The sequence below is a fragment of the Arachis ipaensis genome, chromosome B8 (assembly GCF_059453495.1).
Source record: "Arachis ipaensis isolate K30076 ecotype BB chromosome B8, ASM5945349v1, whole genome shotgun sequence".
NCBI classification, from domain to species: Eukaryota; Viridiplantae; Streptophyta; class Magnoliopsida; order Fabales; family Fabaceae; genus Arachis; species Arachis ipaensis.
The window spans coordinates 87,712,006-87,717,998 of record NC_142443.1 but is presented as its reverse complement, the minus strand read 5'-3'; the positions used below and the strand labels follow the sequence as shown (position 1 = coordinate 87,717,998).

The 5,993-nt window shown below is 40.5% G+C and overlaps 1 non-coding gene across 1 annotated transcript; it reads left to right on the top strand.

Moving 5' to 3' along the window:
* Positions 1 to 2,416: 2,416 nt before the first annotated feature.
* Positions 2,417 to 2,523, top strand: LOC148548737 (small nucleolar RNA R71). The gene has a single exon (XR_015898111.1). It is a non-coding gene; the product is annotated as a small nucleolar RNA R71 (small nucleolar RNA).
* Positions 2,524 to 5,993: the final 3,470 nt, after the last annotated feature.

Sequence of the window (5,993 nt, the reverse complement as noted above, 5' to 3'; positions counted from 1 at the left end):
GAAAAAGAGTTTGTTTATTTATGAATTTCAACTAACTAACTACTTCTGTATCCTTATGCATTTTGGTGGCACCATGGGGTGACACCAAACTTAGTTTGAAGCAATGTGATGAGAAGTTTTGTTCAAAGCTCCCAAGACTAGCATGCATCTTGGTTTGCTTTGAACACCAAACTTGTTCTTCACTATATACTGCATGAGAAAGATTTCACCAAGTGTTTGTCAAGTTTGGGTTGAAATTCATAAACATTGATTCATTCATTATTTTAAAAACATATATAGAACATGGGTTGCATCCCATGAAGCGCTTCTTTAGCGTCACTAGCTTGACGTTTTTCCCTCATCAGGGTGGTTGGTAGTACTTGAAGTCCTCCCCTCTTGCTGTGGACTTATATCCATTGGTTGGATCAATGATCTCCACATGTTCCAGGGAAAGAACTCTGTTGATAGTGAAGACCTTGGGTAACTGAGATGGTACAGTAGGGAGATTAGGGGGAATATCTGGGAAGTAAGCTAAGACAACTCTATCCCCTGGAGAGAAGTCTTCCGTAGGGATCTTCTTGTTCCTTCACCTCCTTGGTACCTTCTTCTTTGTTTCTTTTGAGGTTGCCTTCCCCTTGGTGACCTCTTTTTCTAAAGAAGTTGTGATGCTGTCTTCACCTGCCTCTAGAGGTTTAGGTTCCTCCAACTTTTCCTTGAGCTATGGCAATTGCTGTTTTCCTTGTTTATCTATTATGGGGGCCTTAGAATGAACTGGCTGTGCTTCAGTGCTTGTTCCCTCCTTCAGTGTCTCATTATCATTTGTGCTTAGTTCCTTGTCTTCTTGATCTGTTTCTTGTGAGAGTTTGAAAACATTGAAGCTAAGTCGTTCATCATGGATTCTCAATATTAGCTCCCCTTTCTCTACATCGATAAGTGCTCTGGTCGTAGCTAGGAATGGTCTTCCCAATATGATTGGGTGAGTGTGACTTTCTTCCATGTCCAGGATGACAAAATCTGTTGGGAGAAAGTATTTCCCAACCTTTAGCAACACATTTTCCACCACTCCTATTGCTTGCTTTTGAGTTTTGTCAGCCAGTCTGATGATTACATATGTGGGCATTATCTCATTGATCTGCAGCCTCTTCACCAGGGATAAAGGCAGTAAGTTGATGCTGGCCCCCAAATCACATAGTGCTCTATCGAACATAGTTTCACCTATGGCACAAGGGATGTAAAAACTCCCTGGGTCTCTTCTTTTTGTAGGCAACTCAGATTGAATAAGGGCACTACATTCCTTGTTCATCACTATAGTTTGGCCTCCTTTGAGTGAGCTTTTCCTGGAAAGAAGTTCCTTCATATACTTGATGAATGCAGGCATTTGTTGAATTGCCTTGATGAATGGTATGTTCACATACAGGGATGCAAACAAGTCTAGGAACCTTGAGTATACTCTTTTTCCCACAGCACCATTGAGGAGTTGAGGGAAGGGTGCATAGAGCTTCAGCAGCTCTTGTTGTGAGATTTCTGGTTCTTGGTGATCTTTATCCTCCTCCTTTGTTGAGTTGTCTTCAGGTTGTTCGAAAAGGGTGTCTTGCTTGTCTTCAGTCTCTTGATCACTTGTAGTGACCATTTTGCAATCTTCCCATCTTACTTTCTTTGCTTCTCCTTTGGGGTTTTTCTCCGTGTCACTTGGGAAGCTATCAGTAGGTTTGGGAATCTTCTCAGCTAAATATCCCACCTGGAATTCCAGCTTCCTAATGGTCTCTCCCTGGTTCTTAATATTGGCTCGCACCTCCTCTTTGAACACTTTATTTTCTTGAATCTCTTGGCATATTCCTTCAAGTAAGGCTTCAATCTTAGAGAGCTTGTCATCAAGTGATGAGTGATTCTGAGCAGATGTGCTGTTTTGGTTTTGATAAGCATGTGGAGAAGTGTTGTTGTGGGGGTGTTGAGATGTCCTCTGTGTGAATTGCTGATGAGCTGCATTGTTGTTGGAGTTGTAATGTCTCTGGTCTTGGTTTTGATCTTGCTCACTTCCCCACCCAAAGTTTGGGTGGTTTCTCCATCCAGGGTTGTAGGTCTTGGAGTATGGATCATAATTTTTCCTTGGTGAATTCCCAATGTAGTTGGCTTGCTCCTGACTCCCCTCTGCTTCTTCATTCACTCCTTCTTGGGTTGTTGATGAAGTTGAGATTGCTGGGTAATGAGCTTGTTTTGGGCCAACAGAGCATCTACATTGTTTAGCTCCATCACTCCTCTTGTGTTCCCTCTTTCGGAAGCATAGAAGTAGTCGTTCTCTGCTACTGTTTCAATAACATCTATGGCTTCCTCAATAGTCTTCTTCGTGTTCAAAGATCCTCCGGATGAATGGTCTACAGCCTTCTTTGACTCATAAGAGAGTCCTTCATAGAAAATGTGCAGCTGCACCCATTTGTTGAACATATCTGGTGGGCACCTCCTTGTTAGGTCTTTAAACCTCTCCCATGCTTCATATAGAGTCTCACCATCTTGTTGCCTGAAAGTTTGGACCTCAGCTCTCAGCCTATTGATTCATTGAGGAGGGTAAAATCTTGCTAAGAATTTGTTCACCACGTCTTCCCAAGTTGTCAAGCTTTCCCTTGGGAAAGATTTTAGCCACTTGGCTGCTTTGTCCCTAAGTGAGAATGGAAATAGGAGCAGTCTATAGGCGTCAGGGTGAACACCATTAGACTTCACTGTGTCACATATTCTCAGGAAGGTGGTTAAATGTTTATTGGGGTCTTCTTGAACACCTCCTCCAAACGAACAGTTGTTCTGAACAAGGGTGATGAGCTGTGGTTTAAGTTCAAAGTTGTTGGCATGGATTGTTGGCTTTTGGATGCTACTTCCACAATTGCCTGGGTTTGGATTGATGTAAGAGCCCAAAACTCTTCTATCCTCCCCAGCATGATTTGCTCTACCTCCTCCCCCATGGTTGTGATCCTCTTCTTCATGATGGTTTTCCATGTTATCTTCCATATTTGGTTCAAAGAATTCCCCTTTTTCCTCAGCACCAACCACTTTTTTTCCTCTTGCCTCCCTCCTTAATCTAAGGAAGGTCCTCTCAGGTTCAGAATCGAAGGAAGTTGAAGCCCCGCTTCTTCTCCCTGTCATACAACCATCAAGTGCAAGCAAGAAAAGATAGGTGCAGAAAGTATTTGTGTCAGAATTACTGTTAGTTGTGGGTGATGCAATATATCAAACAGTTAGTGGGTTAGCAAACAGAATTGAAAATAACAAAGAAAAACAAAAGAGTAGAGGGGGAAGGGAAGAAGTTTAACTAAAACAAAAAGTAAATCTCTCAAACAGAAAATGAAATTCACAAAATAAAAATGCTCAATCTAGTGATCTTCCAATTTAATCATTGTTGATGCACAATCAATCCCTGGCAACGGCGCCATAAACTTGATGCGGGGAAAACTTGTCTCACAATAAATCTCCCTTCGGCAAGTGTACCGAATTTGTCGTCAAGTAAAAACTCACAATAGAGTGAGGTCGAATCCCACAGGGATTGATTGATCAAGCAAATTTAATTAGAAGAATGTTCTAGTTGAGCGAATCCAGAATTTGGGTTGAGAGTTGCAGAAAATAAAATGGCAGGAATGTAAATAACAGAAAAGTAAATGCTTAGAATTAAAGGACTGGAAGTAAATGACTGAAAATAAATTGCAGAATTGTAAATGGGAATGGGGGATTTGCGCATAAAAGTAAATGGCAGAAATTAAAGAGAATGGGTAAGATCAGAGAGGGGGAGTTCATTGGGCTTTGGAGATGTTGTAATTCTCTGGATCAAGTTCATTTTTATCTCTTCCTCAATCAATGCACTCATTGATCTCCTTGGCAATATTAATTGATTGAATTATAATTTCTTGCAATTCAATCTCTCAAATCTTGATCAATAGCCAATTCCTTGGTCAATTGCTCATGAGAAGAGATGAAGTATGGTCACTGATTATACCACATGCATTTCCCAAATCAAGTATTGAGAGTGTTATAGTCACATACCCATCCAAACCCAATTTGGTCCAGCATGAGAAAGCATTTCTAGCTTGATCTCTTCATTCCTCTTTCAAGGTTCAGAAGAGATCCAAGTTTGAATAGCTTCTTTTCCAAGATAACTACTCAATTGGATGAAGATCGAAAACTTTCAAGTAAAATCAAGAGAAAAGATAGAAGAAGAATAATGAAAATTAGTATTGATCCATCAAATTACAACAGAGCTCCCTAACCCAATGAAAGGGGTTTAGTTGTTCATAGCTCTAGAAAATGAAAACAAAGATGGAGAATACATCATAAAACTAGAAATTGCAGAGAAGGTAAAATACAGAGAGTGGTTTTCTTTTTCCAAACTTCTAGAACTCCTTAACAATTCAAAGCTACTCCTATATATACTACTTCTCTCAGCTTCTAGTTGGCTCTTCAAGTCTTGGGCCCTTGGATCTTGAGTTTGAAGCAGTTCTCTTCTTCATTTGGGCTTGGCTTTACTTGCAGAGAGAAAATGTGAAGTGGGCAGAGACTTTAGCTCAGGACATTAGGGGTGTTAATGTTTAGTGAAAATATAAGTTCGAGAACGTTAGTGACAATCAACTTTCTCACTAACGTTACTAAGTAAAAGCCACGTTAACTTCAACGTTAGTGGCATAAATGTTGCCACTAACGTTGCCTCTAAGTCCTTCGCACACGTTATTGAGACTTAACATTTCCAATAACTTTGAAAAGCCCCCTTTGTTCCCACGTTAGAGCCCATGTTAACTTAGTTAACGTGGCTCTTTAACGTGGGCTTGCCATCCTTTGAGGACGTTAGTGACACTCAACATTGTCACTAACGTTCCAAGTTGCCCCTATGCCTCACATTAGAGTCCACATTAACTAGGTTAACGTGGCTTCTAACGTGGCCATGCTTAGCCATCCCCAACGTTAGTGACAATGTTGAGTGTCACTAACGTTGGCCATTCTTTCACTCATTAACATTAGCTTCCACGTTAACTAAGTTAACGTGGAAGTTAACGTGGCTCCTTGGGAGGGGGGGGGTTGTGTGGTTGCTTCCAATGTTAGTGACAATGTTGGGTGTCACTAATGTTGTCGACCACTCTTGCTTCTTACGTTAGCTCCCACATGGGAGTTAACGTGGTATATTTCTCCTTAGGCCAACGTTAGTGACAATGTTGAATGTCACTAACGTTGGCATTTCTTCCCCTCTTTAGCGTTAGAGGCCACGTTAACTAAGTTAACGTGGACTCTAACGTGGCCACTTATGAGCATTTGCCAACGTTAGTGAAGTTAACGTGGACTCTAACGTGGCCACTTATGAGCATTTGCCAACGTTAGTGACAATGTTAAGTGTCACTAACGTTGGCTCAACTTCCCTTCTCCACGTTAGAGTTCACGTTAACTTAGTTAACGTGACTCTTAACGTGGTCAATGATGGCTTCGAGAGCGTTATTGGCAATCACTTTTCTCATTAACTTTGCAAGTTACCTCCCATTCCTTGCTTCCTTTGGTCCTGAAATCAAGCAATAGAGTGCATCAAAGTTCTAGTCCAAGTCATGGGCAATGCAACATACAATTTGTCACTAAACTTATGCAAAATCCTCATGAAATAATGTAAAATGCACAATGTATGCTTGAATCAAGGTGTAAGTGAATATCTACCCAAAACTAGCTTATTTCCTAAGGAAATGCATGAAACTAACCTAAAAACAGTAAAGAAAGGGTCAGTGAAACTGGCCAAGATGCCCTGGCAACAATTCCTTTGTGTGAGTAGAAGAAGAAAAGAATGTAATGTAAGGAAAGAGAAGGGAGGAGAATCCAAACACAAGGGCGAGGATCACAGAGAGATGAGATGAAGAGAAGTGTTAGTAAGTAATAAATAAATAGAAAGAGATGGGAGAGAGGGAATTTGAAATATAAATTTTGAAAATAGTTTTTGAAAAAAGGTTAGTAGTTTTCGAAAATTAGGAATGAAATAGAAATAAAATTAAAATCAAAAATTGAAA